Source organism: Melozone crissalis, unplaced genomic scaffold (assembly GCF_028551555.1).
Source record: "Melozone crissalis strain CALT ecotype California unplaced genomic scaffold, PUWL_Pcris_2 ptg000029l_1, whole genome shotgun sequence".
Classification (NCBI taxonomy): Eukaryota; Metazoa; Chordata; class Aves; order Passeriformes; family Passerellidae; genus Melozone; species Melozone crissalis.
The window spans coordinates 15,485,918-15,499,884 of record NW_026535807.1 but is presented as its reverse complement, the minus strand read 5'-3'; positions in this window follow the sequence as shown (position 1 = coordinate 15,499,884).

Here is a 13,967-nt window from a genome sequence, read left to right as displayed (position 1 = left end):
AGGAACATAACCAAGAGGGCAGATATTTTATATCTGTGGCCCACTTAAGAAGACTGAAGTAATTAAAGCTGTGTCACGAAGAAAAAAACCTAACAGAGATAGCAGTCCTTAAAGACACATCAGGTATATGAGTAGTTCTAATCCAGCAGTAAACAAGAGTCATGTTTTGTTTTTTGTGATACACTTTAGCTCCAAAAAAGGCACAACATAACAGAGCTTGGGAGAAGACTGCAAGGTTTAGCTCCTGACATTCTCAAATGCTGGAATATTCCAGACTTACATCCTTGTGTCTTCCCTAGGGAGAGGAGTTGGAAAGTTCTGAAGGGATGTGCCTGTGTCTCAGAGAGAAACTGAGGCACAGCCATGCACTGTCTGTGAGAAAGTGCCTTGTCATCACTTGGGAATCTCTTAAACTCTTTTTTTCTTTTTTCATTTGTTTGTTTTGAATGCTGTTTCATTCATTTGTCGGCAAGCCATTCATAACCAGCTCCTCTATGTAGAGATGTCCCCTTTTTCTGTAAAATGTCAGCCTAGCCACTCATTGCAAAAATCACAAGAGCCCTGCCCTGGGCTGACTTGAGGAAGACGTTGGTCAGCTTGCTGAAGGCTGTGTTTGCCAGCCCTGACAGCACAGAGTGAGGAGGGAGCAAATGAGACTTGCACAGAAAAATTTAATTGTGGTTTCTTTTTTGTTCTGGATGCTTGACTTGGCAGTGCTGTTTTCCTAATGGAAGGGGTTTTTGGGAGTAATTTTATAAAACAAGTGCCATAAAGTGCACTCATATGCCTTCTCTTATCTGTGCAATGATTTTTAGCAGTCTCTCAGAGTGGCTGAGGAGATGTTATGAGACGAGGAAAGGGAAGCATGCTGAGTACAGTACATGTGCAAGGAACAGAGTGTCCTCTGGGGAGGGGCCTTTAGTCTGAGAGTTACTTCCCTCTCTGAATGCATTTCTGTCACTGCAGATAAAACTTTTAAGTGGATCTCTGCTGAAGTGCTTCTCTAGGCAACCAGGAGAATGTGTTGGAAAGAATCAGAGTATGCCCATGAATACTTTGCTGGTCAAGCAGGGTTTATTGATGCATTGAGGATACAGGCAATAGTGTGTGATTATATTTAACTCTCACTAATAATCCTCCCATTTTAGGTTGACTAGGTATTAACCTGTGGAAATGGTGGGGTTTTTTTCTGTGATTCTTTCAGAATTGTACTGATCAGTTCTAGTATATTTTTCTTCTCCCTCATATGGCTTTATTACATGGCAGCCTCACACACGTTCATCTGGGAGCTCTGCAGAAGCACAGGATGGAGACTGGGGAAGTTCTGGATCATGACTCAGATCCTGCTCAGCAGTCAGGCTGGAGGAGGGCTGAGCAGAACCTCCCCTGCTCAACAGGGGTAAATGTCAGGACTCATGGCCTGCGTCTGGGCTGCACAGCTGGGAGAACCTGGCCTCAGATTCCTAACAAAAGTTGGGAGAGCTGTGGAAAACATCTGTAATAAAGCTGGGAGGGTAAAACAACTAGGATTGTTTCTTTGAGACAGCAGCTCCAGGATTCAGGATGAAAACCACCTCCAAGTATACATTCCTGACTGTAAATACAGAGTTGGAAGGTGGCAGCTTTTCTGCTAAACCATCTGGTAGAGATGCTCTAAGTGCTGTATGTGTGCTATGCCTTATAGCCCTCTAAGTCTCAGTGATTTTGTACATCCAAACCAATACATTGTTATCTTTTTGGAGATGAATATATCACAGAACCATAGAATAGTTGGGGTTGGGAGGGACCATTAAAGATCATCTAGTCCAATGCTCTTGCCATGAGCAGGGACATCATACCCTGCTTGTGGATTCTATTTGCAGTTGGCCAAAGTTGCCTGAATGAAACAGAGGAAGAATTGCAAAATTGTGGAGTGCAGGTGAACCAAGTCTTTTGGTGTGAAAGCCACAAGTGAAGCAGAAAAGCAGAATAAAAGCAGAAACTGAAAACAAACACATAATGTTCAGGGTTGGTAACTGGGCATTCAAGGTACTCAGTATTCTGCTGTGCTGACTGCTCACCAGGTGAGGTGAAAAGGGAAGGATTTCTCCCCATCCAGAGAAAAATGTAGTGTTGTAGGTCACCTGAAAGATATGCTGGTGTGGGAGCAGGAAGGTTTCATGGCTGAAGATGCATTGACAAAGGCTGAAAAGGCATTTGCAGTCTGCCTGGGGAGCAGTACATCTAAGGCAACGTTAAGGTTGCTGCAGGATGGGCCTTGAGGTGAGCTGCAACAAATTTGACTTAATCTATAACAGTTAGGAAAAGGAAAATTAGTCTCTGTAGGGTAAGAAAAGGTGGACTTGAAAGCAGAGGTTGAATTATTAAAGGAACAGGAACAGAATGGAAGTGGAAGAACAGAATAAAAGTAGTGCAGAGTGGTGTGTGCTGCAGAGAGCCTGTGTGCAGCATCTGTGATGAAGTGCATGTGATGAAGGACATACAAAAGGCTAGACAATAAAACCTCCAGCTGTGCAGTTACTTGGCAGTGGAAAAAAGCTTAAGCAGCTTCAGGGCTGTAGTTGGAGGCAGAATTGTGGATTGGATGATTCAGCTTCCTCAAGGAGTCTCCTGGTCTTTGAAAAGGGCATTGCAGGAAGAGCAAGGCATGGTTGGATTTGCTGGTGCAGAATTTAGCCCAGAGACCTCAGCCCATGGGACTGAAGGGAAGATTGTTGGTTCAGTCCAAATCACTTTGGTGTGGATATACCAAAATACATGGAAGAGATATTTCCTATCCCTCCGCAAGTTTCCTTGTACCAAGACTTAGACCAGTTCTCTTCTGTTAATCCATGTGGGATAAATGGGAGAAATTGCAGGTGAAAAACTTCCACTGCCACAAGCAGCTGTCCCACCATGTGAGTGGGAGCACTGATCTCTGCTGGGGAGCATGGGCATAGGGAGTACAGGGCAGTGAGGCTGTGCTGCAGACTGTGCTTCCCCTGACACCACACCTGATACCCCTGGAGGAGCCCAGAGTGCATATACAGGAGCCCCACAGAGAGCACAGTGGATTTTAAGTTTAACGAATTAGGGAACAGAAATGAAAAATTAGAAGAGTTTTGCAGTGACAATGTTTGGATTTCAACTAGAGGTGCATGACTTTAAATAGTGAATATTAATAGTAGAAAATTTAATGTATTAAGTATGGACTCGGTCTTGAATGAGCAAAGGTAAATGGTAAATATTGGTTATTTGCAGATCTGCTTTCTTTGAATATAGTGAAGTGTGTATGATACACAGTAATTTGGGTAAATGAAGAAGCAATTTAAAGAAAGGGACTGTCCCTTCTGCTTGAGGAGGGGAAAGTTCAGCCATTGAAAAAGTAATGGAAGATTCTGGGAAATCACTGTTTTCCAAGAAAAGTGTGTGCTGAGGGAGTGATGAGGTACAAACACCATTTGGGGAAACATGGGCCAGACCCCAAGGATTATACAGAACTACGTTTGTGTGAAAGGTACCATCAGCTGTAAGTGTAGAAAGGGCTTGTGGTGCTTTGGATCAGGAATAAATAATAGGATTAAGAATAGACGAAAATACCAAGACCAGTATTGGAAGAAGTGCTTTAATTGATTCAGATAAAACCTTGAAAGAGTGAATTAAAAACATAGTAAGTCAATATCCACTGTTAAGTTCTCATAGTATATTTTACAGGATGATTCTACTAGCATTATTGACTTGAGGAGAAGTAACTCAGTGTAGTGATGAGGATGATGCTGATTTCAAGCAAGTGTGTAGCCAAAAAGGGATTCCAGAAGAGGTGAATAAAACAGAAGGGAAGAGGTTTGAAACAGAAAAACATTTAATGGTGACAGTGCTTGAGTAAGGAGTTTGGAGAATCATGGAATTTAATGTATGTATGAAAGAAAAATTACTAATGAAATAATGCAACCCAATGGGGTAGGGATAAAATGAAAGGAAGACTGTGCAGGTGAGTGTTGGAGGAGGCTTGTGCATGTGCTAATCAAAGCTCCCTTCCTCTCTCCCTCCCTTCCTCCTTCCCCTCAAGTGTGCATCTGAAAGATTTTCAATGTTAACCATGACTTCCGTTGATAAACACAATTTCTAAGACTGACTGCAAAAGGAACACCTCATTAGAATAAAGGAAAAAATGGTAGAGGCATCTGTAGTGTAGTCACAATATCAGACATCTTAACCATGAAAGGCATTTTTGCTGTACAAGCTATCAGAGTTCAGAGCAAAGTCTTTTGTGATGTGTGTGTGCCAAGGAAACAGGATAATTATTGATTATTGTTCTTTCCTGGCTGTATTAGAACATTACTGTAACAATTATTTGTACCAAACACAAAGTTATCTTGTTCTTGAAGGGGAAAAGTGGAATGAGTGAGTATTGACCAAATGGAGAACAGACATAAGCAGATCATAGTATTGTTTGAGCTCTACTGGCTAGAATATTGGCAAAAAAAAAAAGGGCAAGAATTTTGTACCTGGATTAAATTAATGCCTGAGAAAGGTGGGAGGTTGGCTCAGTGAATAGCTTCATCAAATTAAAAAATAATACAAGTAATGATACTGTAATTTTTTTTCAATGATAACCAAGTATTTCTCTGTCATTAGAAATGACAAGCAACAGTGATGACATATGAATTTACAAAGAATGCCACTGCCATGGAATATTAGCTGAAGACGTCCCTTGATTACAAAAAAAGCTTTGTGAAGGAAAAAAGTTAAATGAGCCTTACAGTCTAAAACAGAAAACAAGCACAAATGTAAGTGAAAGCTGCTCATGCAGAACTTGAGCAAGTCATTACATGCAGTTCCTCTAATCTTTGGCACTGCAATTAATAACAGTTTTGATTACATATCTCACTTATCAATAAATCACTTGGCCACTAACAGGAATAATTGTATCAACATATCAAAACCTTGATTGATTTCTGTGCCATTTGTTGCCATCACAAAGTGCTGATGTTTTTTGGGTTATGACAGTCTGCACTGGCTGCCAAATGCATTCACCAGGTAAATATGTGTGTGTGTGTCAAACAAATCTGTACCTGTGTTAGAAGATCACAGACCAAAGGAAATGTTTCTCTTACTACACAGCAAACATTAAACATCAGTGGAATCCAGTTTGTACTGATGCATTCATAAATATTTATTAAAGTAGCAATTCCTGGGGACAATTTCTTATGGAATGCCAGAAGTAGCTTGCAAATTCACCTTTGAAATGGTTTGTAAAACTGTATGTTTTGGGGTTTGTTTCCTTATTGTTTATGTTGTGGCAGGATGCACAGGATCTTGGTGACTGTAACAACTTGTACAAAGTCAGGATGAGATAAGGGGGTTGTGATTTACTTTGGCCAAGGGAATGGTGCCCTGCTGCTCCTGATGGGCAGAGGGTGCACTGCTTGTATGTCAAATGTGCTGCTTCCTGGCCATGTATGTGGAGTGACTTAACTTCTCCTTCTTTTTTAGAAGAGTGATTGAGAAATTGTATGGAGTTCATCTGCTGAACAGTATTGTTTTTGTCAAATCAAGAGTGATTTTATAAAGTGCTTCAGGTTTCTTAATTTCTGCATGAGGAAAATATTTTGTTGTACGTCCTTCCCCTCTCCCTCCCTGGCTGACTCCAGAGTGGTGCACTCTGGTTCTTTGATGCCCTGACTGCCAACCATTGCCAACAGCACCATCTTGGCAAAAAAACCAACAAAAATAATTGCTCCCATTGGTTGTGTGTTCTTGCTGCCCTCTTTGGTGCCATCTGTGTTTTCCTTGTTGTTCCTTTGCTGTAGCAGCTATGGGACCCCAAGGAGACCCCAAGGAGATCCTTTTTGTGTGTTTAACTGTGAAGTGTTTTCATATATGTTCCAGCTGATCCTTCAGCTCAGTCCTGTATTATTTGAGCCAAGTCCATGTGCAGCATTCAATAAAAGGTTTAGACATGATTAGTTACCTCACCACCTAATTCTGGGTTTAAATGTTTGTTCAAGGTAAGAACGTGTTCATCTGATCATGGCAAATAAAAAGCACATCTCAATTCTTTTAAAAATACCTTCCTATTTCGGGCATGAATTTAAGTTCTTAAGTTTTAGAAATCATCTGTTGCTAAAGTAAAGCCTGGAAAAAAAGGATCAAACCCATTTGTTAAGCAAATACAATTTTCCAATAGTAAATTGATTCTGTCACCTGAATTGAGATGTACTACCTGGAACTAGTTCCCTGATTACTTTTAACAGTTTATGAAGGGTTGTGACTGGTTATTTGGATTTTTCTTCCCCTGCAGCTGTGAATTAGATGAAAAATACTGCAGCTGAACATAACATTGTTTTGTCACTAGGAAATTCACTGCTGGCATTGAATTCAGCCTGGAAAAGTAAAGAGGTCATGACACAACATCTGTTTTGTGGAGAGCATAGTTATTACCACCAGTAATACTGCAAATACTGGAGTGGAAAAAATAAGTCCAGAGCAAAGATGCTGCTAAGTTGCCTTTTTGACCATTGTTTCATGGGCCATGTTAGCTGGATTTCCTCTCACATGTGTGTTTGGAAGGTAAGTTTGAACAAAATTCTCCTGCTGCTCAAACATAAGGTGGAGCTGTTTCTTTGTGATGGAATTTCCACCTCATCTCCTCCATGCCTTCCTTTTTTCACCCTCCTTACCACATTTTCAGTGTTGCCAGTGATTTTACGGGCAGTGTGCTGGAGGCATGTGATTGAGGTTTTTTAAACTCCTGTAACGATTTACATTTGCTCTTAGGTTTCATTTTTAGCTAACACAATCCATATGAGATGTTAGGGGACCTCACCCTGCACTAAGCTGTGGTTAATCCTCCTCCCCCTGTTGCTGATCTGAACTGACTTGGATTCCCATCCATGGCTGTAACTGGGGGAGCTTCTTTACCTCTTCAAGGGGTGATGGCCTTTGTGTGTCAGGGACAAAAATAATATAAGGTACATAAATACCAATAATTTTTGTCCACTGTATGTTGTCATTTCTCTATTTTTACTAGTCATTTCAAGTTGTAGTTTCTAATGAACATTTTCTGAAGGTAGAATGCGCTGTGACATCCTTGGAAGCAACTTCCAGAGTTAAGAGTTAATGTTTTACAATGGCTGCAGTGGCACCTGTGGCTCTCTGAGCTTCTGACCCTACAGAAAGCACCCCAGTGTTGTGTTTCCCTGCTTTGGAGGAATGATGGGGAGTGTGGGAGCAGTGCTTCAGGGGACAGGCAGAGACTGCAGCTGCAGCAGCTCCCAGGAATGAGCACCTTTCCCCCTGCCTGTAAAGCCTCTCTCGTGCCTGGTCTGTGCTTTACCTTTGAAGTTGCATTCTCCAGGTCCTGACTTGCAGAGATTCAGACTCTTACCCTTCTTGCTAAAAGCCAGCTCCTCAATCCTTCCATTATCTGGCTCGTGTGAAAGCCTCAGTTGTGGATTTCAAAGCTTCTCTGTGAACTGGATGTGTCTGTGATTTAACTGGGAGATAGCCAGCAGCTTCAAATGTGAAATTCACTTTCTGTGTGTAGCAGATAGTGTTACACAGCCCTGAGAAAAACCCATCACACACACACAAAACAAACTGTGGCAACCCCTTGGGAAAATGAAGATTTCTTTATCCTCAGGTTTTGCACACACTCTAGGTATTGAGTAATCATCTTCTAACTGCTCGTACAAGTAGCCCCCCCTAAGTTCACCTGCAGCCAGCGAGACAAAACCCTTTTTATGAGGTCATTCTTCTCTCATTCCCTCCTATAATGGAAAGGTTGACTCACCAGCCCCAGCCCTGGAGAGGCAGATAGGATATCTACACTGTCATTTCACTTCTCCAGCCCTGTTATGCCACATATTAGTCAGAGTTCATTTATTTCATTAGTTTACTTTGTAAAGCAATTACATAACTGTTTCCACAATAGGACTAGAATGGTGTTTTACATTTACTAAAATAACTTGGCAATTAATTTCAAATGATCTCTGTGCAGCAATCTCCTACATATAATAGAATTATTCAAATGTCTATGAACATTTTACATGCAGTATTAGAGTGAGTTAGATCAATCAAAAATTAATTGCATCCAAGGCATCAGTATAGCCTTCTGGGATCAGCTGAATGCCAGTATGTCACAATAAAGTCATAATAATTGATGTAGCATTGAATCGTGCCTTTGCTTCTCCCTTATAATGGCAATTTTATTAGCTGAGCAGGCTAGGTGGAAAAATGAAAAGAAAAGAGAAATGAAAGTAAGTTAAATACCAGCTAGTGGCCATTAACTTTGATTTAATTCTGTGCTTATGTGGTTTATCATCCTGACATTTTCTGTATGCTTAAAAAAGCTTGTTTTGCACAATTGCACTTCCCCTGTGCTTCCTATTTATATATATGTAGAGAAGAATGGAGTATTTGGCTGAGCATTCAATTCAAGCTGTCAACACAAAATATTTCTTCTGAACTTTGATTTGATGACTTGGGCAGTTAACATGAAAAGTATCTCTCCTGCTAAGGGTTTGGTTTTTTCTGGGCTTCTTTCTTTCTCAAGGTGTGACTCTTGGATGATTTATGTAGTAGAAGTAGAGTGCAGATATCAAAATATTTAATAATTCCTCTTCTCACTGGTGATTTCTTCTGTTTATTTATTTTTAAATTCATAAACCAAGACTATTGCTGTATCACAACTACTGAAGAGTTGAACTGAATTAATACTTTGGCTTCTTTGTCTATGGGTATAGGGGAATGGAGAAATTCCTCCACTTCAAATTCAACTACAAACTTTTTACTGTTTTCAGAGAATTTGTGAACTAGATGAGAGTTTGTTTTCATTATTTGATAAGCCACATTGACTGCCAGCAGGTACGGAAGGATAGTGAGTGAGAAGGTAAGCAGGGGTGGTGAGGGGCAAAATTGCAAGAAAACCAGGCTGTTGCCTTGGGTTAGAGAGACACGGGTGGTAGCTGTTGTTTTGTCTTGTTTTATTACCCAGGGACCTGAAAACATGTGCTGGAAATAGTTAAACACACTCAACTTGGTAGAGCTGTAGCTGGGTATTCAGGTGGGAAAACCATTCAAACATGAGATGGAAATCCAGATCTACAAAATTCTGAGCTGTCAGGCTCCATGAGTAATGCAAGACAGGGATGTAAGAGCCTGGAAGACAGATTGGTGCCTGAGAGCTGGCAAAGGGAGCAAAGCACATTAATGTAGGACCAGAGGAAGTCTCGTGAGTCCACATAAAGTGACTTTTTTCCCTGTGAGTTTGGCTGTGTTAGCAATGCTGTTGTTGTATCTTGTTCTCTTTCGTGCTTCATCTACCCAGCCTTGTTTCCTTACTTCATCTTGCTGCTGCATTTTTAAAAGCAAGAGCAGACTCAAACCTGCAAAGCTGTGCTGCTTGTGAACAGGCAGGAAAACTGAGTGTTCCCTCTGAGTGAGCCCCAAACTGGGGCTGCATCCAGCTTGTTAATGGTGGAGGGTTGAAAACAAATGTGAAAGTCCTTGGACTTCTCAAGAACTGCTCAGATCCTGATAGATCTATTTAAAAGCACCTGAATTTCAACAGAGAAACTGTTCTCCACTCATTCCTGGAGGGCAGAGCCAGGGCAGTAAGTGGAGAGGTGGTGAGACTCCAAGTGACTGAACTATGGCAGCATGTGGGGGACTTTGCAGATAAAGCAACCAGAACTTGGCCTCTCATCAGGGCATTCCATCACTACAGAGCTGACAAAATCACCTTATCAGAAAAGTTGGTGAAGCATGAAAAGGGACTGAGGAGGAAAAAAAAAATGCTTTCAAAGTTTAGAAACCTGCATCCCTTTCAGGGCTGCACTTTATCAGCCTGCATGTAAACAGCAGATTTGTGAAAAAAGCCAAACTAAAGCCAGTGTAGGTGGCCCTGCTACCAGCTCAGCTGTCAGAGAGCTGGATTCACCCTGGCTTTCAGCACCTGATGTGCTTGGGCTGGGCTGAGACCTGTGCCCCTGCAACCAACCTGCTGCTTGGCCTGATTTGTGCCCTGGCTCTGGAATTCCTGCCTTGGCTGGGTGTGCTCAGACTGCAGGATTTGCCCTGCAGCTGGTGACACAGTGATTGATGGCTGTACAGACAGATATTTGCTAAATTTGTGCAAGAATGAGAAGGGATTGTGACTGTTTGTGGGAATCTGAAAGGCAGGAAAAATGAGGGAGAGTTGGGATAGGTCAGCAATGTATGGTTTGCATATGGTAAAAACACGACAGTTGGCAGGAATTTTTCCTAAATTATAACTTTCTAATTTGCTCCTCATTTAAATTTATCTGGAACATATATCTGTGGAAGTGACAGCAAAGCCCTCATGTTTGAAAGGCAGTAAAATTAGCCAACATAAAGATGCACAACATACTGCAGATTATGTAGCTGCAATTCTATGATGAAAAAAATCCATTCCCTTTTCCATTTACTGATTATGGATTTCGGCACGTATTTCCAAATTATTTTAAAACCCAAATTAAAAGGGGTGGGGATAATTCATTGGCATCATAAGGATGTATTGTCCTGGCAGATGTTGCCAGTCAGACTTTCTGATTAAACCTGCCCTTCAGGGCTCCTAATTTGAAATGAAATGCAAAATTAAGGCATGACAGAAATATTTCCCGCAGTCAACAGATCAACTGTCAGATTCTGAGCAGAATTACCTCTCACTAAGTTTCCTTTTAACCCAAGTGAGCTGCAAAAAGCTTTGTGAAGTACAAGGCACCAACAAATGGCACTGGATACTGAAGAGCCTGCTCAGCCTTTTTAATAAAAATCAGTGTAAAAACTGAACAACACTTGTGTGCGTGTGTGTGGGGTGTGTGTGTCTGGCTTTCCCTTGGATGAACTGAAATTATCTTTCATGCTTTGAAATGGTTGATCTTTCGCTAACTGGAGGCATTTCATTTCTGTGCTGGGGAATTTGAGGATATCTCCTTGGCTTTTTGTGCATCTCTGGGTCATTTGTTACAACTTCTGTGTTTCAGCACAGTTGAGGTGTTTTAATGGCTTTAACCTGATTACCCTGCAGACAGTTTATTATTTTCTGTTATTTTTCCCTACCTTCCCTTTCTATATTTCTCCCTTCCTCTGTCCCTGAGTGCTGCCCTTTCAGATGTTGGTTTGCTTAGCACTGAGCCATTGGACTCCCTTATTCTCTGCATGTTTTTCTGCCAGGTTCTGGGTCCTCTTTTACTCCTGTTGTACAAGATTTTACTGGTTGTATCCTCCAAAACAAAAAAAGTGAAATTAATTTTATTAATTAATGCTTGACTTCTTATAGTAGTGAAGAGTTTATTAGATTGCTTGTAATTATATCATTTATTTCTCAGTGTGAAGAGAATTTTTTTATTTGACTCAAAATTTAATCATATTTGAGTGATTTAACTAAGCTATTATTTGTGACCTTCATTTGTACAAATATGCTTTGCTCTTTACTGGCAATACCTGTGAGGCTCTGCGTGTTTTTTTTCTATTTATGTGATCTGATTTATAGTTGTGAAGTACAAAGTGTTTCTCTCCCCTAAGGTGTGCTTGTGTAAACAGTTTTCAGCCAAGTATGAATTTCTCTACAGAATTTTGTATTTTTCCTAAAAATTACAGGAAAAGCCTGGTGAAATTTTGGGCTCCCCAAATTTACTCCCTGTCAGGAGTGTAAGGTGCAGTCAGGGATCAAGCTGATATTGGAATTCAGTTGATTGATGTGGCTTCTGCTCTTCTCCTGAGTATTTCTCTCCCAGGTTTTTGTGTGGCAAATTTAGGGCTACTTTGAGATAATCAGGAGTTCCAAGAACATTCCAAAAATTTAGCTTCCTACTGGAGCATTCAATTTTTGTACTTCTATAAATGGACTTGTGAATAAGACTCTCTTAATGTTTTTTTTCTTACAGTAACTGGAAAAAAAGAAGTGTTTTTCAAATGAGGAATACTGGGAAATAGCTCCATGTGAGACCATTTATCTGCTTCCTGTAATCATGGGTTACATTACTGCACATAATGCTCATGTGCCTGAGGCAATGCCACATAACAGCAGCAAAAATAATAGCAATGTCATTTTAATAGTTATATGGAAGTATTTCCCATAACACAGAAGTTATTCTTACCTTTTCTTAGCTTTTTTTTTTTTTTTGGCAGAGCTTTTGTGATGTTAATAGAGGTGGGGATTGTCTCCATGTTTTAAAGCTGTTCTTAAGACTATTCTCAAAATGCTGTCTTAATTGTTTGTTTGTTCTGTCAGCCTTCTATTTGTTTTCTACAGCTGAAATAAAGAGCAGCACTATATGTTTAATTGTAATAATTCTGTGGGTTTCACTGTTGTTTTTTGTTTTTATGGCTGTTACTGAAACATTGGTAGGAAGGAAATATTATCAGTGGCTTTCTTCATCTGCAATAATATTTTAATGTTTCTCTGAGTATTTCTTCATTTACATTTCTTTTCAAGTTGGTTTAAAGATGTTCTGACTTTCTTATTTTAGATATGAACATTTTAATTTAAATTATTTAAGTAGCAATAACTTTTGGCAACTTCAGGGAGAACAGAGAGACCTCCTGAGCCTGGAGCCTGGAACCTTCCAGTCTCTACCAGTTCTATTGCATGAAGGTCTTAGCTGAGACTTGATGCTTTCAAGCAGCATCTTTTTATGCAAGAAATCACTATTTGGCATCTATTTTTACTTTCTGAATGAGAGATATTGAGTGATGAGCTTTGCCCTTGTGGGAGGAGCAATGCCATGGAGCCTTTTGTATCCACAGCACTCTGAGTTTCCAGGCCTGGGGGAGTGGAGAGGAAGAAGGAACCCAATTTCACTGCACTCCTTTGTTCTGCCAAAAGATGGAGTAAATGATCTACTGAACTGCCTGTGCTGCTAATTGATTTTCTGGGCAACCAGGAACTTTCCCACAAGGAAGGAAGGAAGGTTCTCTGTTGCCTTATAGTGTTAAAGCTTCCTTCTCATAATCTGTGCTAAATGTAATGAGGCAGTTCTTCTTAATGAATTGACCAAATTGGTTGGTAACAGATGGGTTGATGACAAATGGGTTAATTAGTAGTCTTATCTAATCAGTTTTTATTTCAATTATTTTGTCTGCTTATGTGTGAAAGGGTTATTTTAAAACAGTCCCTTCACCTCTTGCAGAGGAAAGAGGTATCTGAATTATTGGTCAAAGCAGTCCCTTCTATAAATATAGAGATCCTCAAATAAAACTAAAAATAGTATTGGTGTGCCATAATTACAAGTGAAAAAGTTGGCATTTTCAGTGATGCAAGCTTTTTTTAGACAGTTGCTGTGGAACACTGAATCTCTTTGGCAAATAAACCCATGTGCTGTAAGCTGAAAATCTTTTCTGCAGATTTTCACTGTCCATGCTGAAATTACCTGTTGGATTCTAGTGACTGAGCTTCTGCCGTGAAGAAGCCTATTCTGGCATGAAAGGCTTTGTTTTCCCTGTACCTTTGTCGCTGCATTCCCCCCAGTCAGTGCCTGCCTTTGTGCCAGAGGACTCTGTGGAATTGTTCCTCTCAGGTATGCGCCGAGTGATGCGACACAATTACCAACCCCTCCAGTTATAGGGGCTGCCAATCTGAACCTCTGAGTTAGAAGTGCTGGGAAGACTAATCAGGATAAGTTGGAGGAGGCTGAAATCACAGGAGACAGACTGTGCAATTTAGATTCATCAGGTAAATAAGCTACAGACGTGTAATGTGGGTAAAGCTGGCCCCAGAGTGGCCTTTTTGGCGAGGTAACACCACGGTGATTTTCCAAAGGTGCAGGAGGGTGAGCTGCTGTTTTTACAGCAGCCTTTAGTACACGTGTTGCATCTAATGTCTTGTGTCTTCCATTGCTTAGACTTTTTTTTCCCCCAGCCATCTCATTAATTTGTAGAAATCTCACCTGCATAAGTAGTTTCCTTTGACTGCTTCCAGAAAATCCTTTTTTCAGTCCTGACTTTGTAGCTCTTCAGAGAAT